At 41.5% G+C, this 27046-nt stretch overlaps 1 long non-coding RNA gene across 1 annotated transcript in view; it reads left to right on the top strand.

Moving 5' to 3' along the window:
- Nucleotides 1–342: 342 nt before the first annotated feature.
- LOC309387701 overlaps nucleotides 343–27046 on the top strand; it is a 578882-nt gene continuing 552178 nt past the window's right edge. The window contains exon 1 of the long non-coding RNA XR_014174641.1: nucleotides 343–800. This is a non-coding gene — a long non-coding RNA (uncharacterized lncRNA). The remainder of the gene's footprint in view (nucleotides 801–27046) is intronic.

Genomic DNA, 27046 nt, shown 5'->3' with positions numbered 1-27046 from the left:
TCCCCCCCCCCCCCCGCGCTCTCTCCTCTGAACCCTCCCATCCCCTTCTGCGGGACTTTCGCGGCGCGTGTTCAAGCCCTGGAAGGAGCCGCTCGTGCACACGCGCGCCCGCCCATCCTCACCTAGATCCAGGGTTGCTTGCTCGGCTTGCTTAGATGCAATTGCTAGCGCTGCTGTTTCCTTCCGCACCCGAAAGTTTCCTCCGCCTGAAGCAGCATCTCTGCTAGCGGAGAGCGCTGCAAAAGCTCTGGCGAGAAGCGTTTTACTCGGGGAGCGTCCGAATTTCGGCTTAAGAAAGATCCGTTCCCAAAAAGAGGAAGAGGAGACGCTGGAGTAGAAGAGACGAATCCCCCTTCTCCCCTTTTATTTTTTCCACCCACCCCCTCTTTCTTGAAGGATTGTCGGATAACGAGGAAAAGGGGAAACGGCTCTCGATCGCGGGAAGCCTTTTATTTCATTCTCTGCCACCACCGCCGCCGCCCCTTTGCTTATTTTAGTGACCATTCATCTCGGGGGATTTATTTGTGGAGAATAACCAACTAAGAGAACCAAGCCAACTTGGAAAGCGGGGGGAGACCCCCGCCTTGCTCGCTCTCTCCCATCCGCCCCAACGTTGTCCGTGGGTTTCCAGTGTTAAGGATCGCTCTCTGGGTTTGCTTTGGTTTTTCCCCTCCGCGACCAATATCCAAAGGCACTGTGGAATTAGAAAGAAGCCGATCACCGATCTCGCGTGTGTGTCTGCGTGACACCCGGCTGGTTCTGTTTCAAACGACGCCGAGAAGAATTCAGGCGGCGTGCAGGTAAGGGAAAGAGAGAAAGGTGCCTTTTCCCTTGGATTTTCCCCTTTCCCCTCTTTTCCCCCGCTTTAAAAGGCACCTTGCATTGGATTTCTGCCTTCTCCTTCAAAAGTCCATCTCTGGGCGCCTTCTTTCCATTTCTTCACCATCAGCCCCGTTTTGGATCCGAGGAGAGGGGAAAGTTACTGTCTCCGTCTAGGAGGACCCGAATTCGCCTATTGGAAGGGAGGCGAAAACGGCTGAATGGAGACAGAAGGGGGGGGGGACCCCGCACCCCACCTTTTTTTTTTTTATGCACTTGAGGGTTGTGAATGTTTGGCGCGTTTTCCCTTGGCGCCTTCTGTACGCCGGTTGCAGAGAGGGGAAGCATGGGCAACCCAGCCTTTGCGTGTTTTAGGAGCAAGCGTGGGTGGGTGAGGAGGGCGGGAAGGAAGGCACCGTGGCCCAGGCTACAGCGGCTCCTAAGTCAAAACGCGGTTGTCTGTGTTGGGATTGCACTCCGGAATCGGCTGGGGATCGTGGCGCATCCTTTTTCGTCCGCTAGAGGTTCCCCGGGAGCGCGGGATTGAGAACGCGGAGGGAGAAATCCCCCCCCCCCGAAAATGGGGTTCGTTTCAGCCTCAACTCGGAGAGAGAGGCGCCCAAAATGCGGGGTCTCCAAGGCTTTCTCTATTCCCCTCCCCTCTTTCTCATTTCTGACCTGGGGCTGAGGGAGACACTCGTGTGTGTGTGTGTGTGTGTGTGTGTGTGTGTGTGTAGACAGCGAGCTTTGTACTCTCACTTCTGTGTTTTACTCTGGAAAGCTAGCTGTTTTCATATTGGGGGGGGGTCGTCGGAGGTAAACCCCATTTCTCTCAGGTTCTGATCAGAGGGGCTGCTTAATGTTTTAGAAATAATGGCTTAACTTTAGGTGTGATATTTGTTAATTTTTCTCAAAGAGCATTTTAGGGTGACCTATTTTTTTTTAACATGGTGGAATATACTTGGGAGTATCAGGAGGAAAGGTGAGGAGGAGAGAGGTAAAGAGTTTGGTTTTATTCCCTAGCTGTCTCTTTGTGGAGATAAAACAAATCTGTATGCATCCATCCCATAGGTTGGAACAGATGGGCAGTTTGGTGAATGGTTTTTTAAAAATCCTCTGCACATTTTTATTTGATTAGAATATTCCTTCTGTGATCTTGATTCTACTGGCCCAGCCCCTTGCTCATTTTCTGCCACATTGCTATGATGTTTATGCAATCCACACATAGGGAGTTTGATTAAACCCTTTCTGATTTCTTCATTCTCAGAAGCCCGCAAATGCTTTCCCAATGTTGGCTGAATAGCATCCAAGAATGAAATTGAATATAGTGGAATCAAGCATAGTGCCCTAAACTAGTGGTAGCACTCATGGGGAAGAGCGTGAGTTAAGAAAATTCTCAAGAATCTTCAGCTTGTAACCAAATGCTGGCATATTGTCATTGGCCATTGGAATCTTTTATTTCTTCTGGTTATTCGGCATGAAGCTCTGGTGCCCAAAAGCTGTTGGCACTTTTTTTTTTTTTTGCTTTGCCCCCAAGTAAGAAAATGTGGGTTCCAATGTCCAGCATTATGTCTCTCAGTGGTTTTCGTTTCTCTGCCAGAAAAATCACTGTACCAACATTTAATAAATACTTTAGGATTGCCAGGAAACCCCAAATGAAAATCACTGGATAGAGATGGCAAGAAAAAAAATAGGTTTTCTCCAGAGGGCTCAGCTTCCTTGTGTCTAGACACAAGGTGGTAGGGTCAGTTGAAAAGATCCAGGAGTGATTAAGTTGGGAAAAACAAACTGGTTTATTAATCCAGTTCTAAAAGTTGTCTACATGTACAGATGCACACCCACACACGCACATATATACTGTGTTACGAAGCATTGCCAAAAGCCTTATTTTCACTTATACCAGACCAGAAATTTGCTTTATTATTACTAAAAATGCTTGATAGGTTACAGAGCATGGATGATGCCTGAAGATTATAATCTTGGAGATTCAACATGTGAACAAGACTCATTGAATTTAGCAGGCTTGACCGATGAATGCAGATATCTAGGACTGTCATATTATTATAGTAATAATGGTTGGGATGATTGCTTTAAAATGATATGTTTGTAGTATCTAATCTGATTCACATGTGTTGTATAAAGTACCATGCATGCTGAAAGCTCATTCATCTAACATATAAGGGAGGCTAATATACTCTATAAAAACTGACCTTTTTTCTGAGTTAAAGGTTTAATTGATATTAACTTGTATAACTATAGCACATCTTCATAGTATATCTTAATATGGAAAAAGTGTTAATAAAGACTAATACTGACTTTGATATATGTGATGTACATTGTGACCAGGCCAGCTTAATCTTCAGCTAGTAGTTTCAACCAGTGGTTTCAACCAGTCAGGATTGAAAAGCCTTTAAGTTTCAGAGATCCTTGTGACGTATAATTTTGTATGCTGTATAATAATCACATTATTGATTGCCTTTATCAGAAAGCTGTCTGCTGTTTTATGATAAAAGGCTTAAACACAGCAGCAGATGAGCTGAAGTAATTTTGTGACTTGCTTTCTTAGAATATTTGTGTCAGGACATAAGAGGGGTCCCCCCCCTCTTTTTTAAAAACTCTTTTTGAGATTTTACTGGATCATTTTTATACAAATATAGCGAAACTTTGAGTGGCTTGCCACAAAACTTGGAGATAGGGGTGAGTGGGCAGAAAATGCTGTTTTCATTTTGATACAACATTTTTAGTGTCCTACGTGTGAAATTCATCATGTGGAGATAACTATAAACTAATATAAAGTATTATTATTGTTAACAAAGAAAAATTACATGGGCTTCTGGAGTGGTTTCAGGGGAAAAAAAGAAAACCACATGAATTAGACCTCAAAGCTGCATAATTGGTTCCCTATTGTATGAGTGGATAACTACAGAATACCTCTGTAAAGCACAAGTTAGGTAGAATGCCAGTTTTAGAAGGAAGGAAAGGAATAAGAAAATACAGAGTCACTTTCCTGTGCTTATTTATTTAATTACATTTCAGTGAGAATTACTTATCAGAAGTATCCTTATACTTACAGCTTGAGGGGAAGAGAGCAATCTTTCTAGAAAAAAAAAAGCATATGTGTCTTCACTATCAACTGCCAGTGCTCTGCTAAGGCAACACCCATTACAGAGAGCACAATAAGAAAAATGGCCTTTCTGCATAGCAAATGGGAAAAATGGAGGCATATGTATTTCCCAGTGTTATGAGTTGGCTGTTAATTATTTTACTTGGCAGTCTTTGTTTTCTAAGAAGAAAAGGAGCTTCATTTATCTATGATTTCTTTTAAAAAGCATCTGTCATATGCTCTGATGTTAGCTAAGATCATGCAATTGCTTTTAAATTAGTCAGATTCCTCTGATTTATTCTTTATTTTGCTGTTTAGGTAAATGAGTAAGATGCAATATGTTTGTGCTGCTTCAGTAAAATGACACATATTGCTGCATTTATTTTGTGTCTAGACATTCTATGAAAGGTCTCTAGGTGGAAATGTTTTCCTGTGTAGAAAGAACAGAGGAAATACAAACTACAAGAGATGTTCTTCTATGACATCTAAGTTATCTCTAAGCCCTATAATCCATTTAACAGGTACCAGTGAATTAAACTGAACATTCCGGGACAACATTGTTAAGTTGTAAACTATAACGGATGTGTCTTAAGGCTCTCCTAAGACATTTTGTTGCCTGAAAGGAGAGGCAAAATGGAGTGCACAAGTCTGTGTGCTGGAACCAATCAGACTGGCCACTATTTCCCACTGTGGTTAGCATGTTTTATGGTACTGAGCACAGCAGGCTAACCCAAGGCTATGTTTTGTGACGTATACCATATGAGGATGGTATAAGATTTCTTTCCACTTGCTGGATAGCAGCCATGCTCTGATCACTAGTAGGAGTTTTCTTGCATAATCTTGATGGGTGAAAAAAGTTGGTCTCTTTGCCGCTAGAAATGCACCTTCATGTTATTGCCCCAAAGTGGATAGGCACACAGTATTCAATTGAATTGAATATTATATTGAACTTTATTTGACCAGGTTTGATTATACACACAAGGAATTTGTTTCCGTGCAGTCTCAGCTGCAAAGAAACAGAATAATGGTCGTCATCATCATCATCATCATCATCATCATCATCATCATCATCATCCCAATAAGAGCGGGGAATAAGAAAGATAAGAGGGAATAATAGATAAGGAGGAATAATAATGCTACGTCTCTTCTACATGGTAAATACACATAGATGTTAGATAGCACCGTGAGAATTGGGTGTTCAGCAGAGTGATGGCCAAGGGGAAAAACTGTACACGTGTCTAGTTATTTTGGCCTGTAGTACTCTGCAATACCATCCCAAGGGGAAGAGTAGATAACAGTGTATGTCCCAGATGTGAAGGTTCTGCAGATATTTTCTGAGCCCTCCTTCTGATCTGCATATTATACAGATCACCTATAGAAGGCAGGCTGGCTGCAGTTGTCTTTCTGAAGTCTTAACTATCTGCTGGAATCTGTACCTGTCCTGTTTGGTTGCTGTATCAAACAAGACAGTTACAGAAATACAAATGCCAGACTCAATAACTCTTCTGTAAAATGGTTTCAACAATTTATGAAGCAGTCAGAAGTTCCTGAGTTGACACAGGAAGAACGTTCTTTGTTGTGCCTCTTTAATGCTGTTTCCAATCTTAAATATTCATTTCAAGTCCTGGGAGGTTATAGAACCCCAAAATTTGAAGGACATTACTGCTGATACTATGTTTTCAAATATAGTAAGAGATGGTAAAATAGAAGGGCTGCTCCTAAAATTCACTTTCATCTGTACAGTTGTAAGCATATTCAGCTCCAATTTGTGACGACTGCACCACAGGGCCAATTGTTCTGCCTATGTGCACACTCATCACCATCTGCAAACTCCAGAATTTACAGAGTTCCCTTGAGGTGCAGTCATTGATATAGAGAGAAAAGAGCAACAAGAGTATACATTCCTGAGGGGCACCTGTGCTTATTGCCCAGGTTCTAGATATAGTTTTCCGTAACCTAATCTGTTGCTTCCTATCTGTCAAAAAATTGATTATCCACCCAAAAGTATTTATTTTTATTTTATTTAGTTTGTCAAACATGTACAAGTTAACAGGTATAATGATAAACATGGACATGAACAAGGGAAGTGAGTACAAATAAATGGGGACAGTAGATACAGTGAGTAGGTACAGTGAGTTGAATCTTTATTAAACTGGGTATCTTCCAGATATATTAGTTGGGCTGTTTGGCTATCCTGGGAGAATTTATGGCATTTAGAGGACACCAAAGCTGCATTAGAAGATTACATGGCGCCAAATTAACATTTATTCATAAACCAAAGTTGATGATTTTTTAAAAACGCACAGCTGGTTCTATAAATATATTGATTCTCACTTAAATGCAATTCCAGAAATCTATCAACCAATGGAATAGTTTGCCTTCATAAGTTGTGAATGCTGCATCACTGGAGTCTGTCAAAAAGAGACTGGACAACTATTTGTCTGAATTTACCTATTATGTAAATGAACAGTTTAGGCTCCTAACCAGCGTAAATTCTGAAATAATGGTGCCAGTTTGCTAAAACTAAACAAAATTTTCTTAGGTTGTTAAGCATTTGCATGAAACATTGTACTTAATAAACAACCTGTTTTAGCATTATTGTCCAGAACATTAAAATAGATTGGTCAGATGGATAATAAGGGTCTCCTGCTCGAGCAGGGGATTAATCTAGAAGGCCTCCAAAGTCCCTTCCAATGCTATTCTACTATTCTATGTACTATTTCAATATTTTAGTCCTTTACCATTATATTGTACAACAAAAGCTACACAAATTTACCAGCTATCGTGAAATCTTTTCAAGACTATATATGTATATACACACAAACATGCCCCCCACACATAGAATGATTCAAATCTGTAAAACACTATAGAATTGAACTAATTAAAATAATGCTTAATTAGATTACAATAATTATTATGTGTTAATTTTAAATGATCATTATTATCCAAGACAATGTAAAACTAAGACATTAAAAAGCTAAAATAAAACAGCTAAGATGAAAACAGAGAATATAAATATAGACCATTTCTGGGCCAATTAACACAGACTGTTATTAAAATTCCACCCAATATTATATGCTCTGCACCAAATTTGGCTACTTTATGAATTGTGGAAAAGGTGATATCTAGAAGTAATGGGCCAGCAAAAAAACCCCAAAACATTTGATGCTTACAGGCTAATAACCTTGGGAATGATGGGTCAGAAATATTTCTAAAGGATATACAGCGAAGGCAGACATAGGTGATTCTTTCAATTTGTCCTCTAATCACAAGGTAGGAGAATTCTATGAAACATTTTTTTCAACAATTTCAGGAGAGCTGAGGGTGCCTTGGAACATTTATCTATGTATGTGTGATAAACTTCCAAGTACCACTGAATATCTTCAACTTTCACTAAAAGGAAGATTTGGCACACATGCAAGATCAAATTATTTATTTATTTATTTATTTATATTTAATGCTTCTAGACCGCCCCCTCTCCCAAAAGGGACTCGGGGCGGTGTACAGTCCATACAGAATATAACAAAATACAATAAAAAAGTTAAATATGTACAGTTGGCATGGAGGAGGTTAAAATGCAATTAAAAGAACTGTACAAAGCTAATATAAATATAAGATTTAAACCCCTAAAATAGACACAATAAATTAAAAAACCCCTAAAATAACCAGATGATAATACATTTGCCAGGAGGAACAGTTGTAATTATGCCAGGCCTGCTAATCGGAACAGGTGGGTCTTCAATTTTTGCCGGAAGGAAAATTTTTGCCGAACGGGAAATTATTGTTCTATATCCATTATATGCTGTCTCAGGAGAGTTCTTGCCTACTCATCATCCCTCCAAAATATCTGAAGGAGAAAAGCCAAGTAGTAAATAGCATTTATTTCCATATCTAGGTCTATTGAAAAAAGATATAGTCTTAAACAAGTTAAGTATGGATGACTATATATTTTTTAATAAGAATTTTATTAGTTTTTAAAAAAAACATTTATAGGAAAGGGTAAGTAGGTATACAAAAAGTTTTGACAGCTACAAAGAAAAACTTTGAAACAGTAGTGGTTATTCTTCTGAACATATAATCTATATATATATAAAACAGCTCTCTCTCTGTGTGTGTGTGTGTGTGTGTTCCAGCATAACTCTGGAACACCTTGAGCAATTTCAACCAAACTTGGTACACAGATGACTTACTCCCTGGAAACCAATATTATGGGGATAAGACACCCCCAACACCCCTCAGGGTGTGTGTTCTGTTAAGATCCAGCCTGTTGTGCCTTAAAATGTCTTCTACTGTACAGCACAGTGAAGGTAACCCTAACCCCAACGGCTTTACAGTACTCCATAAGGGGGCTACCTCTGGTAAGGGGGAAAATATAACATTAGAAATTACGATTTTGGAGACACGGGAGATATGTTTAACTAACGTAATTGTCGCCAAAATCAGGGCTCAGGGAGAAGTCACTCTTGCCATTGCCTCTTCAGGAATTGCAGCAACTTCATGGAAGGAGGGAAGACAGCCTATTCCAGACTTATGTTGCTACTTGACATCATCATTCCTGTTTAATGCAGGATTGGGATAAATAAATACCTGGCCAACACCGGGTTATCAGCTAGTAGTCATACATTTTCCACTGTGCTATAACTATGAATAATTCAAATATATAAAGCATAGTGTTTGTACATTGAAGTTGGTTATATCTGGTTTCTTCAGATAAAACAATTTAGATTTTTAAAATATAATTTATTTACATCTGAATCCCCTTGCTTTGATCAAGATAAAGTAAGCCAGAAAGGTGCTTTTGTGACAGTTTTGGTGGCAAACACAGATCAGTTATGGAGGATTTTTAATTTTATAAATGAGTTCAAGAAATAGAGTCAAATAGTGGGCATTATGTTTATAAAAACTACCTAGCCCAAAGATGCATTTGTATAAAACTGGAGTCTACTATGCTGAAATGTTTTTATCAGCTTAAATGAGGTTGTGTATGAATCTGAAGTAATTTTAATTGATCATATTGATTTGTGAGAAAAGTGTGTGGAAATAGTCATATGGCATTACATTTATTGAAAGAATAGTTATGAGAAAATATGGTATTTGAATTTGATCTTTCTATGTACTTAATTTTATCTGAACACATACTCATATTTTCTGCATTATAAATGGCAGGTTCCTAGTTGCATAGGGTAAGATCTTTATCTTTAACATGGAAATTTATCAGTAATTTCTTACAATTAAGTTGTAAATTGAACTTTTATCTATCATTTTGCACATTACATACATTAGCCATTTGTTTTCTCTTCTATTGTAATATTTACAAAGTGGGATTTTTTTTTTTTTTTTGGTAAAGTGAAACTGTTGCTTGGGACATGCATATTCCTTTTTTTTACAAATAGAATCTAGTTTGTTTCTCAACAAGCTTAACAGTTTAACTTCTTTTTTTACATGTTTATACTGTAGAGCTAATTTATTCCTAATATATTATTCTTCCATGAATGATAAAGAGATTGATTTTTGAGAGGGATTTTTTTTTGGAGGGGGGGGCAGAAATTTCTTTTTTAACTTTCTGATAGCCATCAATTTATCTAACATTCGAACTGTATCTTTGGCCATGTTGACTAAGGGTTATGATTTTTTCCCCCAAAAATTTTTGGTTTCCGGTTTTTGAAGACAACCGTTACTTCAAACTGGGAGAGGAAACGTGTGATTAATTGAACCATTAAGTTCCTATATTTTAACCAATTTTAGTTTTTAGAAAAAACAATATTCTATCATTGTGGTTTATCATTTTCTTTTGTTTTAAAAAATACATATACTTTCTGGAAACAACAAGGAAGAACACTCAGTTTTTTCACATAACCAGAACTTGCCAGTAAGCCAATCACTAAAAAAACATTAAATATATAATATTTATAATATTATGTAAATATACAATATGTATAATGGTTTTCTTCATGTGCTGTATTCCATCTAGAATTTCTCACCAATGCACATAACAATAAATGTGCAACCTATAAACCGCTTGAGCTGCTGTTCTCATATTTAGTTGCTAGCTTGCTTCCAAGTGTGATTCAAGGTGATGGTTGCTACCTATCAAGCCCTAATTGGCATAGGACCTGGTTATTTGAGGGACCACCTATCAGTCTGCCTATTGTATCTGCCAGGCCAGTTTGTCCAGGTTCCATCAGCTGAACACCACCACTTACCAGGACCCCAGAAGCATGGCTTCTCCATAGTAGTGTCTGCACTCAGAAATGAGCTTCTTCCAAGGTTCAAACAGCCCTCACCCTTCTGGAATTTTGAAGGCCTTCAAAGACCTGGCTTTTCACCAGACCTTTAATAATAACAATTTATACCCCTTTATTCTTTTTCTTTGTTCTTCTCTGGGTTTGTTCTCTTTTTTAATGTGCTTTGCATTTTTTTCTGGTTTAATTTTTTTTAACCTATTTGTAAATTGTCCAGCATTCACATAGCTTCAAAAATAAAATGGATAAAAATACTTTTTTTTGAAGCAAGAGATGAACTTTTACTGAACTGCCTAACCCAGTGATGGCACGTGGAGCCATTTGTCAGGGCACGCGAGGCGCTGCCCTGTCAGCTGGCCAGCGCACATGCGCGTGCTGGCCAGCTGAGTTCACCTTTTTAAAAGCTATTTTTCGCCTTCCCCAGGCTCCAGAGGCTTTATAGGAGCCTGGGGAGGGCGAAAACAGTCTCCCCAGGCCCCCCCGGAGGCTTCAGGGATCATCCGGAGGCTTTCCTGAAGCCTTTGGAACGCTTAAAACCACCCTCCGAGCAACCCGGAAGTGACTCAGGGTTGCTCGGAGGGTGGTTTTAAGCGTTCCGAAGGCTTCAGGGAAGCCTCCGGACGGTCCCTGAAGCCTCTGGAGGGCCTCGGGGGGGGGGAAGGCTCTTTTCGCCCTCCCCAGGCTCCTATAAAGCCTCTGGAGCCTGGGGAGGGTGAAAAAAGCATGTAAAAATGGGTGGGGGGTGCACGCACTGGGGGATCGCGCGTTGCATTATGGGTGGGGCACGCCCGCACACGACCCCCCTGCGCTCCCCCCACTTGTGGCACGCGAGCCAAAAAAGGTTCGCCATTGCTGGCCTAACCAGTGGTTCCCAACCTTTTTTTGACCGTACCCCATCTAAGCATCTCTAAAATCCTGATTCTCCCCCCAGACTTATAATTTTTACTTTACTCAAAAAGTGAACTCTACTCACGTGGAGGAAGCCTAAAAGGCCATTAACAAGAATTGCTCCCATTAAAAATCAAATTGCCTCCCTATGGGGCATGGGCCCTGTTAAGTACTGAAGTCCCTGCCATTGACTTGCATTGCTGGTTCTTGATTGGCTAAGACGTGAGCAGCTTGCTGGCGGGAGAATCTAGCTACCTGATTGGCTAAGCATCTGACAGCTCTAGTATAAAAGAGCTGTCAGGTGTCATTTGCTTGCTGTTTGCTGGTTCGAGGTTTGCCTTACGTTTGAGCTGTTTGTCTCTGTTAATAAAGGTTGTGTTAGCTTCAACCTGTCTTGCCTCAGTTCCTGTCTGCCTCGTTCTCCCTACAGGACAGGCCCCACGTTGGGAACCACTGGTCTAGCCCCAATGGGCCCTGGTCTTATTTTGGTCTAGATTCTAATACTGCACCCATTTTTCTATTGCTTGTGATCTGTGGCTCTCTGGCTAATACTTTGTGTGGAGATGGTCTGCACTGTTATTCATCTGATTACTAGCTTAGTTCTGTTTTGATTTTTCTGCTTCATGCCCAAAATTGTTCTTGGCATGTTTGAATGGCATTTTAGTATCCCTGTATTCTTGTTACCAGAATGCCAGCCATTTTGTTTTGCTTATGCTCCCTCCCTTCTTCCCCAGAAACCAATGTTTGAAATAATATTTGCAATCACACTGATCAGAGAAGTGCTTCTGATGAGAAACTAATCTTGAATTCCCTTTGAATCCTGAAGCTGAATCCTGTATGCTTTGCAAAGGAATTTCTTTCTTTTTATTGATGCGCTGCTGGCTGTTTCATTAGGCTGTTTCTTGTAAAATTTATGCTGCATGGGAATAACTTCCATCTTTACACTATAACTTAGAGGAGTAATGTGCATGCTGTTTCTGGTAAAACAAATACAAAAATGTGTATGACTATCACCATTATGATGTGTCAGAAATGTATGTATGTTCTTTGAGAGTCAATTTAGTGTAGTGGTGAAGGCTAGAAGCTGGGAAACCATGAGTTCTTATTCTACCTTAGGCACAAATTAACTTAGGTGACCTTGGCCAGGGTTTTCTCTCAGCCCTAGGAAACAGCTTCCCTGTTGACTTTGCTTATCAGAAGGTCACAAAAGCTGATCACATGACCTCGGGATCCCGCAACTGTCATAAATATGAGTCAGTTGACAAGTGTCTGAATTTTGGTCACGTGACCATGGGGATGCTGCAACGGTCATAAATGGAAAATGGTCATAAGTGACTTTTTTCAGGGCTGTTGTAATTCTGAGCAGTCACTAAATGAACTGTTGTATGTCGAGGACTACCTGTAGCTAGCATATGCCTTGAGTCAAGAGTGTTGCTGAAAAGGATAACATTTCACAACATTCCTTCAATATCTCTCAAATTTCCAAGTTTCAGTATCTCCTCTTCATCTCTTTTTCAGCAATAGCTGGTGAACCCCCAGATTTGGTACTTTCATTATGATTTCAGTAACAACGGAAGAGCCCTGATCTGTGTAATTCAGTAGTTTTAGCTTTTGAATTATCATATTTTTCACTCTGTTGAATTCCAGGGTGGGGGAATGTCTGGGTGAATTCAAGTTTGTAATCACTTGTTGAATCAATAGGTATTTTTGAAGACTCATCCTTTAGAAATCCACTCAATACCTCTCTTTTGTTCAGAAATGTCAAAATATTACCTGTCTTCAGATATAATTTCATTTTTGATCAAATGAGTTGCTAATTTTTAAAAAAGTGAAGAAACAACACAATGTCTCTGAAATCAACATTTTAATGCCATTGATTTGTTATTAATAATGTACGCTGTATTATATTGCTAAGCAATTATGTTGTTAAAATGTAAGTACAAGCCTGTGAATATTGACAAAAAAAATCAAATGTTATTCTTAGAGCAACAGGGATGCTCGCAAACAACACTTTTTTTATTTTTTTCATGTTAGCACAATGTTATCTTCATTGCATTGCTGTCCATTATCTTATAACCAACAAAAGTACTTTTTACCCAGAAATGATTTTCTATGGCATCTTCAGTAAATGTTTCACTTTGGATCATAGCACTGAGGTATATAGTAGTATTTGCATCCTTTCACAACTTTTGAACGTCACAAAAGTTTTATGTTTTTTAAATTATCTATTTTAATAGAAATTCAGTGATTGCACAGACGCCTTTTCTGATTAACAGCTCTACTCTGAATTAGTTCAGAAAGCATTTGCTATTTTAAACAACATCTCAATTAGAAAATATTAAAATCAGAATTTGTTTTGAAGGGGAGTGCCATCAATAAGGCATATCAGAACTACCACTAATTGCTGGGATGATAAGAATTGCTTTCATCTTTTCTGATGAAAGATAAAATTATGACAATTTTTTTTTGTTTAGTCCATTTGAGAAAAGTGTAATAATCATAGTTGTTAATTTCCTACTTCTTTAGTTTAATTCAGTGCATAATAGTATATCTGCTAGTAAGCTAGGCCCAGGAAAATCCTACCCACCAAAAAAAAAAAATCCACTTCAGATGAAATGGATTTACGGTAGTTAAATCTTTTTCTTTTTCTTCTCAATGAAGTTTAGGGCAACACTTTCTTCGAAGTAAAGCTTAGTTCAGCATTATGTTCCAGACCTAGAAAGCAAGACCAATGAGAGCTGGTGGAAAAGAACCAAAGAATGCACTGCAGAGTATTTAAACACATCAAAAGTAAAGAGCCCACAATTCAACTTGAGCCAAAGAGCCTTTTCCTTGTTTTCCCCTAATTACACATTCTAGAACTCTGCACATTAAATGTTTACTAGAACCAATTTGAAGCCTGTCAGAGCTTCCCTTGAGCTTAATGGAGCTTATTCCTAGGAAAACGAGCATTTCAGACCTAATTATTTGAATGTTCTAAACGGAGACAAAATTGAACAATTCCAGAATAAATTATTTCAGTTTGTTCTTCCCCCTAGTATAGCTGTGGAGGAATCATTATAGTAGCCTAATTTAAATTCTTCCAAAATGCAGTATTCTCAAAGCAACAAGTCTGGTTTCTATGATTTTAAAAAAAAGGAGGTGTAAGCCATAACTTTAGAAACCTTGATCCCAATTTTGCTTCTTATTCTTCCCCATAGTCTGTTATGAGCAATATTTCTATTTATTTCTATGTGCAATATTTCACATCGCCTTCTTTTACAGCAAGTGGCTGTACAAATTGAATGAATAAATGAATGAATAAATCAATCAATGAAGTTCTGAGTTAATTGTACATTCCAATGGTGATTAGAAATAGTAGGCAAAATTGTCAGATTATCATCTCTGCCACTGCAGGTACTGCTCAGGAAACTCATTTTTAAAGGAATGTTTGATCTTTTAGGACCATGATGGCGAACCTATGGCATGCCTGCCACAGTTGGCACGCAGAGAACTCTCTGTGGGTATGTGAGCTGCCATCCCAGCTCAGCTCCACCGCGCATGCTCACGTGCCTCCTACCGGCCAGCTGGTTTTCGGGTCTCTGCGGTGTTGTAAAGATTTTCTAGGCTTTGTGAGATGGAACTATATTACTACTAATATCTCTTTATTTTACTTTCTTATCAAGTTGAGAAAAAGCATTTGAAAGACAAGTTACCTCTTTTTCTTTTCATGAAAAGTATAAATAAAAAGTGAAAACAGAATAGGTACTATTATTATATTCTGCTTCAATATATATAGCGTGTGAAAAGCCAAAACCTGCATAATTCACTTTGCTCGCTAATTCCTCAAAGACAATAATATAGACTTCCAGAGAACATCAAGTAAATGGCTTCAATCTCAAACTGCTGTTGTATCAAGTGATAAATGCTTCTCTGCTTGGAGCCTAATTTTCTCTGGTGTTAAAGTTAACAATGTTAACTTTATTCCACATCAGTTCCCCATTTTGGGGGAGTTTATTGAATAGGAAGGCAACAAAAAGTAGGTTTTTGTAAGTGTACATTCTCTTGGGAGCCTCAGAAAGTCTCAGATTTTTAATTAGCATAACTTTTTTTACACACATGTTTTCAAACACCTGTGTACTGCATTCACAGTTAAAATAGGTGATGACAACATGCAAAATGGCTCCCATTAGTTTGTTTGTTCTCAAGACTCTCCTCCTTCCCACTGCTTACTTAAAAAAGTGTAACATTTGCAGAGTCTGGGTGAGGCTGCCTTCAGAGAACTTTTCAATTTTTTCCCCAAATGTGTGTATTAAGATTACAATTGGAAAAGTAAAAACTAATCAAAAAAGTCTACTAAATTATCGTTATCTCTTAAGATAGAACAAATGCACTTCTTCCCATTTCTCATATCTCAACTATTAACAAAGCCTTAAAGTCTTATCATTCATTCCTAGTTAACAAAAATACATTAAATGCTACTAAAGATAACTGCATGACTATTTTAAGCTTGATCAAATAAGCCCACTATGAATTCCTTTACTGTACTTCGAATGATCTTAGAAGTAATTTTTTCTTTTTTAAAAATAATGTCCTCGATCCTGATTGTTTTTATCTTCTCCTTGTCATCTCTTGGCAAATCCTTCAAAGTTGTAACAGAGATGTTTTTTAAATCCAGTTAAAAATATATATGTCATTCTTCTGAATTAATACTTGTATGTCCTTTTCAGATGTCAAGACATTAATCATTTCACTTGTACATCCAGTGTATGTTTTTTGCATATCATTCTTATAGCTTGTCATATTTAAATCCACATTCAAATCAACATTTAGTTTTATCTGATGTAGCTTCTGTAATAGTGTTTGTCCACCGTCTGTCTATGATGTTAGATATTCTTAAAATTAATTTCTCAGTCCATTAGACTCAAATGTCCATAAAAGCTTCCACTGTTATAATGTATTCTTCCATTTTGTATTAGCATGTCTAATATGAATGCTTTTCTCCTTTAAATAAGTTTTAATTTTATCTGGTTCCCTCTAATGTCCATCATTTCAAAGTCCCTTTTTATCATGTTATCTTTATTGAAACCAAAACAGTTATCTGCTTAATGATTCTGTTTTTCTTCCTATACTGCTTAATTTTCTTTGCATCAGAACACCAATTGCTATATGTGTGGAAAACTCCAGGAAAGTGCAGGTAGTCTTCAACTTACAACCAATTGTTTAATGACCATTCAAAGTTATGATAACACTGACAAAATTGACCCTGGATTCATGTGATCAAAATTCACTTGGTAATTGGCATGTATTTATGATGGTTGCAGCATCTTGGGCTCATAAGATCACCATTTGCAACCTTTTTAGGGGGCTTCCAAAAAGAAATGTCAATGGGGAAAGCTGAATTTGTTTAACAACCGAGGGAGTTACTTAATGACCTTGGCGAAAGAGGTTGCAAAATTGGACATGACTCTCTTAAAAACTACATTGCTGATGGAAGTTCCAGTGCCAGTTGTGATTGTAAGTTGAGGATTATTTATGTTATGAATTGAGATGGTGGTATTTATATTGCTCTTAAGATGCTCAATGTACTGCTATTAATCTTTTTGAATACAGATAGTGTCCAGAATTTTTTCCCCCTTTTAGCTGAAAATGGTATTGAATATACACCCTGTTGAAACTGATACCGTGAACTAACCCTATAATAACTACTTGCCCTGGGGTGGTGGCCTAAAAATATGTTGAATTGCACAAGGTATATAAACATATGGCGTCATATGTCTTGGCTGTACTGAAAGGAGAAAGCAGGATTCACACATTGCACTAAGTCATGTTGTGATTTGTTAGGAAATTAAAGCAGAGCTAGTGTGGAAATCCAATCCATGTTTTTAATCAACCTTTTAATATTTATACATTTTTGTGTTTAAATTTTAATGTTTAAATGGACAAAATATTAATTTTTACATACTATATTTTTCAGAGTATAAGGCGCACTTCCCCCCCTCCCCAAAAAGAGGGTGAACATTTGGGTGCCTCTTATACATCGAATGTCGCTCACCACCACCACCACCACCACCACCAGAGGCCAAAAACACGAGGCATGGAGGCAGCAATGGTCTGTGGCAATCCCTGCAGCCTGGACCAGCTGGTTGGGGGTATTCCGGCAGTCCGATCCACCACCAATCAGCTATGCTGAATCAGACTGCAGAAAGTGCTAAAGCTGACCTGGATGGTCAGAATTTGCAGCAGCAATCACATTCAGAAAGCACAGTAACTGATTCAGCAGGATTCAAAATAATAATAATATACAATACATTACCAAAACCAGGTTTCCCAAGGCTGCAGTAAATACAAGCAAAACACAAGCAGTTTCACTTTCAGTTCTCTGTTAAGCTAGGCTCCTTCCTATCTCCTTGTTCACACAGGAAATTCCAGAGTCCAAATAGCCCTCATTGGCCTATTCATTGGCTGACCTTGTTACCATTTGTCAGTTGAATACCATGGATGCTGGTAAACAGAGGCAGAATTTTTCTTCTTCTTATTTTCCTCCCCAAAAACTAAGGTGCATCTTATACTCCAGAGCATCCTATACTACAAAAAAGGTATTTAAAAGGAATATCAATACTAAAGAAAGCCAAAATGACTGGGATGTAGCCTATATTAAACGGTTTAAACTAAGGAATAACATTATCAAAAGTAAATGATGGTTTTAAAATATGAAAAAAACTACATTTTGAATTTACTGGTACACTATAAGAAAATCATGCATTCTTTGTGTGTGTGTATGTGTGTGGGTTACTGTATAGAACAATGATGGCTAACCTTTTTCCGGACTGAGTGCCCAAAGCGTCCATGCACCAGAACCCCCAAAATTCAATGTGCGCGCAGCAGCCACATGCACCTCACCCTTGCGCATGCTCTGCACAGGCCCCGTCTTCCGTGAATGCACAGCAGAGACCTGAAGACAAGCTGGTTGGCGGGAGGCACACGCGCATGCGCAATGGAGCTGAACTGGGGCGATGGCTTGCGTGCCATTAGAGAGGGTGAACTGGGGCGATGGCTGTGTGCCACCTCTGGCACATGTGCTATAGGTTCGCCATCACAGATGTAGAAGGTTACATTTAATACACACATATCACTCAAGGTGGCACACAGACATAATATTCCTCCTATTTTCCTGAGAACAATAGTCTTGTGAGTTATGCTGGACTAAAAATGGCCTAAAATCACAAGGCAGGTTTTTGTGAATAAGGCAGGATTAGAACTCACAACTTCCTGCTTTCTAGGCAGGCACTTTCACCACTATACCAAACTGACTCTTTTATTTCCTATTTGATTTACAGTATATTCTATTTATAAAAAGAATAGAAAAATGTGTGAAAGAGCTTTGTTTAAAATGAAAAGTAGAATAATTTAAAATATTAACATTTGGTTTCCATTTTTTATTTATCTCTTCATAGAGTGGCCTAAATTACCTTTATACACATTTCTTTCTTGATAGGAATATTGAGAATACTTAACATGAAATATATGTATAAGACTGAATTAATGTATTATTATTTTTTGTGCATAGTTATTTGTTTCCTTTTGTTAAGCATATTTTGAAAGATTTATTGAATAATGCATGTTTAAACAAAATCAGATAAATAAATTGTTTCTCAACTCAGGTAAATCTTTTTACTTTTATCTCTGAAAAAATATTTTTGAAATATTGTATGTTGTGAGTTGAGCCAAAAAATACCAACCCATGTTATTATTGAAGCATTTATTTTTATAAAGATGAGTTTTAGGGTGATAAATGTGTAAGATAAAAATTAATCACCTAAAATGTCAGGAATGGAAAATGTTTTTGGGAAAACATCACAGACAATAGTGGGTTGATTTAACTTCCTTTTTATAGGCTAGTTTGCTCACAAAGGCAGTAATTGTATTTCAGGTTATACATTTTCTAGGGAAACAATTAAGACACTAAAACTGAGAATTTATCATAAAGTGGTCATTCCTGAAGAGTTGTGGGATAAATATTTATAATGTCAGACTAAACAGCAAGGGGATTTTTATTGTAATGTGTAAAAGTTATTACATCTCTAAATTTGCCTCATGTAAATATTGCCCCAATATTTTTAAAAGACCTTACCTCTCAAACTTTACATGATTTTTCCCCTAATAACTGAAGTGATTGAGTTAACAACAGTAGCATGAAAGGTCATAAAATGGGGCAAAACTCACTTAACAACTCTCTTGCTTAGCAACAGAATTTTTCGGCTCAATTGTGGTTGTAAGGGACTACCCAAATGTCTGTCATCACCTTTACAGCCCAATAACTTAGAGAACCTAAGTCTCTTGATCTACCCACTCTGAAGCTGTGGGCTCTGCTCTCTCTTATCTGACCATTCCCTGCATAGCATCTCTTCACCTTGTCACCCTAAGTCATTCTGAAATCCATTTGTTTGAGATCATGTAGAACTGTTTTCCTTAGTGCATCTTTAATATTAGGCTGGATGGCTGTATAGTTCAAGGTAACATAAGGCAGTGATGGCAAACCTATGGCACGGGTGCCAGAGGTGGCACACAGAGCCCTTTCTGCTGGCACGCATGCTGTCAGATCTCCATGGCGTTTCTTTCGTGAGCTTCTGTTTCCCTGCAAATGACGAAACAGAAGCTCATGAAAGAAAAAGATCTTATTTCTTGCCGCACTGCCAAGTTGGGATGCCCCGCCTCCTGTCGGGCAGCTGATCTGCGGGGCTCTGCTGTGCAGGCAGTTTGAGCATGCATGGGCACAAATTTTGGGCGTCTGAAAGGTGTCTAAAAGGTTCGCCATCACTGGTATAAGGCATATTATTATAACTCTTGCTTATCTTATACCAGGAGTGTTAAACTCAAGGCCCATGGGCCGGATGCGGCCCACACAGGGCTTAGATCTGGCCCGAAGGGGTGCTCTGAAAACAGTGAAGGACCAGCGGTTGCTGTGCCAGTGAAAATGGAGCTCAGGAGGGCTGCTTCAGCCCTCACAGGATCCATTTTCGGGCTGCAACAGCCTCCAGGCCTCTGCCAAGGAAAAGAAAGCCGGGGGGGGGCATGTATGGCCTTGACGCACTCAATTTTCCTTGGCAGATGGCTGCAGGACATCAAGCTGGCCATGCCCACCATGGTCACGGCCACCCCAGCCATGCCCACTGCCCCCCCCCCGGGTCAAACACAACCCTGATACGACCCTCAATGATATCGAGTTTGACCCCCCTGCCTTAAAATCAGTGGACCTTTCATGAAAGAACCATTCCTCTAATGAGTGTTACCCTGAGATCAAACCTACATTTTTACTCTTGATTCACCTCATGCTTCGTCTTGATTTATTATATTTGAATAGTGAATGCTTCATATTTTATGTGTCATCTAAATTATTCACACCAGACTGTTGCAGAGCAAATACCATATTTTTCTTTAGTGATAGCACTTTTAGAAATCAAATCTGTGCACGCTTGTCTTGCGAGAAGGGTTTCATGTCCCAGATGGTGATAAATTTAATTTCAAACAAGACAACTGCAAGGTACAAACAGAGTTAAGAGTGGCTTGCATCTAGCATTCACAACTAATATTTATATCTCTATATATTTTATAGGCAGTGTTAAGGGCAGAAATGTGGATGCTTTGGTAGTGAGTTATTTTTCTTCTGCTTTTGTAGTCTTATGAGCAGCTATTGATAACAAAGTCAAATTGGGATGAAGTGTTCTTAATGTTTCTCATAGAATGGAAGGATTGACATTTAATTATTGACTTCCTGTTTGTGTGTTTAGATTATCAGTATAACCATGCTTAACAATTAGGGTCTAAAAAAAAGTTGTTAGTTGCAAAGTCGTGTCCGACCCATCAGGACCCCATGGACAACATTTCTCCAGGCCTTCCTGTCATCTACCATCCTCTGGAGTCCATTTAAGCTCATGTCTACTGCTTCAGTGACTCCATCCAGCCACCTCGTTCTCTGCTGTCCACTTTTTCTTTTGCCTTCAGTCTTTCCCAGCATTAGGTTCTTCTCCAGTGAGTCCTTCCTTCTCATTAGGTGACCAAAGTGTTTGAGTTTCATCTTCAGGATCTGGCTTTCTAAAGAGCAGTCAGGGTTGATCTCCTCTAGGACTGACTGGTTTGATTGCCTTACAGTCCAAGGGACTCACAGGAGTCTTCTCCAGCACCATAGTTCAAAGACCTCAATTCTTTGGTGCTCAGCCTTTCTTACGGTCCAACTTTCACAGCCATGCATTGTAACTGGGAAAACCATAGCCTTGACTATACACACTTTTGTTGGCAGGGTGATGCTGTCTAGATTTGCCATAGCTTTCCTCCCCAGGAGCAAGCATCTTTAAATTTCTTGGCTGCAGTCCCCATCTTCAGTATTCTTGGAGCCCAGGAAAATAAAATCTGTCACTACTTCCATTTCTGTCCCATTTATTTGCCAGGAATTGAGAGGGCCGGATGCCATGATCTTAGTTTTCTTAATGTTGAGTTTTTTTAAAAAAAAGTACAATTTGAAAATGGAGCTGGTTTTCCTCAGGTCCAATTGGCAGTTTAAAACTAATGAATGCTTCTTCTGCCATGGAATGCCACAGAAACTTGGGTAACCCCCACCCCCACCCCCGAGGAGTAGTTTATTTGTTTATCCCTGATTTTAGTGGATTATTTATCATTAGGGCTGGTCTCTTCAAATTTCCAGGTCTCCAAATATCTTGCATTACATCTGCCTCATTTCTGTTATTGAACATTTGCTTCCCTTCCTCCTTTATTTTTTATTTTTTGAGAATGTACCTCAAGGGTTAGTTCCCTTTGCTATTACACCTACATACACTGCATGGTGCTTGAGGAAAATCTCCTGCAAGATCCAGAAAAATACTTGGTACACAAGAAAAGCCATTTTAAATAGAATGTTCGAAACAACTAAGAACTGTTTGTTAAAAATAGTTGCCTAGTGACTCTTGAAGGGGAAAGTGTGTATGTATGTAAACAAATAGTTAAAGGTGCAGATTGCATTTATGACTATTTTGGAGACCTGCAGGTTTTTTTTTAAGTACTTTATTTCCCCAGTGCTTCCCATGTAAAATCTCCAGAGAAACCCCGTTTAGTGAGATGGGCTTAGTGAAGTGATTTTATGAATTGTGTGTTAGGCTGGCGAGAAAGAGCTGTTGAAGTTTGCTTATTTCTCTATTTGTATTTTTATACTCTCATTACTGCTTTTAAAATATGAATAAAATGAAACTTTGCTTACATTCTGGCTTCCTTTCTCAATAGAAGGAGCTGCACTGTTTTTCCACATTACGTGGGAGAGATCGTTATGTATAAAAGGATTGAAATGCTTATAATGGAGATCTTCGTGTTTGTGTTCTCCTAAACAGTTTTCGTTTTCTAGACTTCTCGTTACATATTCTGAAGTATGTGTGAAAATTTGGAACCGAAAAAAATTGCATGATTCTCTTAATAGGAATAAAAAAAATGAAAATAGCAGCTACTAAATATTTATTTAGAGTATTTTTATGCTGCCCATTCCCTTAACAGCCCCAGGAAGACTTTCAGTGATATGTTTAAAACAATAGACATAATTTAAATCAATTTTTAAAAATATTATTAAAATTGCATATTTTTAAACAATGAAATGTTTTAAATTTAAAAGGTCTGTGGAAACTACTGTGTTTTTCCAGTAGAGTGGAGGGAGGGGTCACAGCAGGGTTAACACAGCCTGATTGGTCCATTTGACTGAGAGAAAACTTCTTAACCTTCGCCTTCTCCCGTTGGTTCCCAGTTTCCTCTCAGTCAAGGTCCAAGACACAGGTTTGGTTCCTAGTAGTAGAGTTTTAGTGGGTTTTATTAGTCAGTGTTAGTGTTGTTGGCACCTTGAATTTGGAGTTTTTTATTTAAAAAATTTTTTTTTTTTCTAATGGTCCGCCTTGCAGGGCTGTTGTTCGACTGCCCTCAGGAGGCTGAGATAGTCAGTGGGGGGGGGGCGCTTCCTCCCCCTCTCTTAAGGGATCGCTCCGGACTGGTGCCTGGGGTCTCGGGTGTGCCGGGCGATCCTACGTGCTTTAATTTGTCTTCTTAAAACTTTCCGGTGAGGCTCGCAGCGCGCTGGGGCTTTTCGGCGCGAAAGCGGCTTTTCGGCTTCTAATTTGAACCGCTAGCTTCCCGGGCCGGTTACAGCCCACGGCAGCAGCGCGGAATCGTTTTTCTTGGTTTGGAAGGCTCCTAGGGGCTTAGGAGCTCAGCGGTGATTTAGAGAGTGTTTTGGGAAAGCGAGCTTGCAGTTGCAGGCATTGGCAATAAGGGCGAGGTAAGCGGCCATTTTTAGGCGCGCTTTTGAAAGCACCGCCCAAAAGAAGCCGGCGGCCATTTTGAGTCACGTGTTTGGGGCTTGCAACATGGAGAGGCTGTAAAAAACGTGGCTGTGCTGTTTGCAACTTTACCGGAGGCCCGGAGCAGGCGATTCTCACCAGCTGAAGGGCAATTCCTACCAAAAACCTCGTTCTGGAGCACGTGAGTGGGGATGGCAGATAGAACTGAGTCCCAGCAGGCCGCGCCAGCTCAGGCAGGCGAAGATCAGGGTGAGCCCACTCCCCCAGTTAGGCCTCGGGTTTCTAGGCCTTCAGCTGAGGACAGGCCTTCGAGAGCTCTGCAAAGGGATGAGCTCAGGCGATCCAGGGCCATCGAGAAGGTCATTGAAAGGGCTGAGAAGAGACAGGCCAGGGATCCTAGGCCCAGATCCAGATCCCCACACGTGGCAGCTTCATGCCCTCCCCCACCGGTGGCTAGGGGGTTCAGCCCTTCCTCTTCCTCTTCCTCTGCTTCCCCATGCAGATCTGTTAGGAGTCAGGAGCGGGGGGCGCCTCGCTCTCCTTCTGCTTTCCCGGGGATTAGGGAAGAAGATAGGGGGGATCCATTGGAAGGTACCTCTGCAGGTCCAGTTAGGGGTAGGAGATCCAGCAGGGCCTATGTGGCACCAGACTATGATTCAGAAGAAGATGAGGAGGATCTCGAAAACCTCCCTGAGAATCTCAAAAGGCTTATTTCTGCAGCCATTTCTAGGGGCATTTCCCAAAGGGACAGACCTTACCACCACAGTCGAGTTACTCCCTTTAGTAGGTCCAGATCTAGGGCTTCTTCGCCTTCCCTCATGAGTGAGGTCTCCTCTAGGGGGGAGGCACGGAGGGACGATTGGGGGTTCTCTGAGGAGGAGGATGCGGCTCCTGAGCCGCCTCGCTCTTCCAATCTTTTCCTCCAGGCCATGTTCAAACCATTGCTTAAGAAGGCTAGGAGGACCACAAAGGTGGGCACGGGGGACCCCACGGTCCCACCGCCCACGGATCCGGACATGGTCATGTTCTCAGCGACGGCCACCAATAAGGAGGAGATTCCTGCCCCTCCTCTTTTCTTAGAGGTAGCTACTAGCCAATGGGCCCGTCCTTCTAACTTTTCCCCACCTGGCAGCAACGACCGTCGCGCCTACAACATGGAAAAGTCTTTTGTGCAGGCTATTCAGCTTCCAGTTATAGATCAGCCCATAGCAGCTTTAGTCTCCTCCTCTCCAGTAGTTTCGGGGGACGCGGCTGACAAACTTAAGGCAGAGGACAAGAGGGCGGAGCTCACTTTACGTAAAAATTTTAAAGCCTCAGCATGGGCGGTGCGGGCAGCGGCTGCTGCCTCGTACTTTAACCGTACTACGGTCATGTGGCTCCGCCGGCTCCAGGAGCGCATTCCGATCCAGGAGGAGCGCGCACACCAGGATTTGGCTAAAATAATGGCAGCGTGTCAGTATTCGGCTGATGCGACCCTAGACGCAGTTAGATTTGGTTCAAGTGCTTTGGCCACCTCTGTGGCCTCTCGTAGACTTTTGTGGCTCAGGAACTGGCAGATGGATTATAAAGCCAAGTGGGACCTAGTAGCTGCCCCTTTTGAGGGTCCAAATTTGTTCGGGGCTTCCTTAGACCCGATTTTGGTGGAAAACAAAGATAAAAAGAAAGTTATGCCCACATCCACCAAGAAGGCGGGGTCCCGTAGTCATCCCTATCGCAGGCCCCAGTTCAAGTCTTATGACAGGGATCAGGACCAGCGATACCAACCATACAGGCAGGACAGGTCATTTCATAGACAGAGTTTTCAGGACCGTTCTAGTTATCAGCCGCAGTCCAAGCGGCCCTTTCGTGGGGGGGGCGGCCGCCCCTTCCGCAGAGGGAAATGACTCGAACCCGAGTCATCCCATCGGAGGCCGCCTGGCACTGTATGCGGACGAGTGGGATCGGATCACGTCAGACGGTTGGGTCAGGGCGACCGTTCGCCACGGCCTAAGGTTAGAATTCCTCTCCAAACCCCCAAGTTTTTTTCAAAGTTTTTCCCCCGGCTCGGGACCCGAAGCGGCGTCATCTCATGGACCTCGCGGTCGCCCATCTTCTAGAAATCAGGGCAGTGGAGGTCGTTCCGGAGCCGGAGAGGGGTCTGGGCTACTACTCCCATCTGTTCGTAGTTCCAAAATCCTCGGGGGGTTGGAGGGCAATCCTCAACCTGAAACGCCTAAACCGCTACCTAGTATACAGGCGGTTCAAGATGGCGTCCCTGAAATCCATTCTGCAGGGCATTCGGAAGGGGGATTACATGGCCTCAGTAGATTTGACGGAGGCCTACCTCCACGTCCCCATCCTTCAGTCTCACCGGTGTTATCTCAGGTTCTCTCACCGGGGCAGGCATTACCAGTACCGGGCTCTCCCGTTTGGTCTGGCCTCAGCTCCGCGGACGTTCACCAAGGTCCTGGCAGCACTGGCGGCTTACCTGCGTTCCATTCCGGTGAGACTTCAGTGCTACTTGGACGACGTCCTCGTTCAGGCAGGGTCCCTCCCCAGGGCCAAGTCGGATCTTCGGCTGACGATCCGTTGGCTTCAGGCGTTGGGGTTTTCAGTGAACTTTCCCAAGAGCCACCTGTCCCCATCCAGGCAGATTCTACACCTAGGGACAGTGATAGACTCCGAGTCAGGGAGGGTCCGTCTGTCTCCAGAGCGCTTGTCCAGCCTTCGCCAGCTGGTCTCCTCTGTACAAAAAAGTCGGTCTGTTTCCATCCTGACCTTGTCTCAACTTCTGGGGAAGATGGTCTCTTGCATAGGGATAGTGCCCTGGGCCCGGCTCCACCTGCGACCTCTCCAGTGGGCCTTGATCCCGGTCCAGAGAAGGATGATGAGCAACTCCTTGCGTCCAGTTCCTCTACCGGTGGAGGTGAGACTCTCGTTTCGGTGGTGGTTGTCCCCAGCACTGCAACAGGGGGCTTGTTTTGGGAGCCCGAGAGAGTCACAGTGACGACGGATGCCAGCCTCTTCGGCTGGGGGGCCGTGATGGACTCCGACATGACCCAGGGACGTTGGTCTGCCTCGGATCTCCGCCACAACATCAATTGGCTGGAGCTAAAAGCCGCGCGGCTTGCCCTAAGGACTTTTCGTCATCACCTGCGGGGGCGCCATGTCCTCCTGCTTACGGACAATGTGGCGACGAAGGCCCATGTCAATCGCCAGGGGGGCACCCACTCACGTTCTCTCTGGCGAGAGGCGCAGTCGTTGGGCTTGTGGGCGGAGAGACACTTGGCCTCCATAGTGGCGGAGCACATCTCAGGAGTGTCCAATCTTCAGGCGGATTGGCTGAGTCGCACAACCCTAGACGATGGCGAGTGGCAACTGGGGCCGGAGTTGTTTCGGAAGATATGCAGCAGGTTCGGCACACCTCGGGTGGATCTGTTCGCCTCCCCCGACAACGCTCAGCTGCCCCGGTTCTTTACCCGGTTCCAGTCTCCGTCGGCGGAAGGAGCGGATGCTCTCAGGAGCCGATGGCCCCCGGGTCTCCTTTATGCCTTTCCTCCCCTTCCCCTCGTTCCCCGTACGATAGGGAAGATAGTCACAGAGAGGGCTCTCGTTATTCTGTTAGCACCATACTGGCCGAGGAGACCCTGGTTCGCGGACCTGGTCCAGCTGTCGGTAGCAGACCCCTGGAGGATTCCCCCGGGGGA

Source organism: Natrix helvetica (genome assembly GCF_964273705.1).
Source record: "Natrix helvetica genome assembly, chromosome: 2".
Lineage (NCBI taxonomy): Eukaryota > Metazoa > Chordata > Lepidosauria > Squamata > Natricidae > Natrix > Natrix helvetica.
Note: the sequence above shows the minus strand (reverse complement) of the source record. Positions and strands in the feature narration are given on the sequence as shown.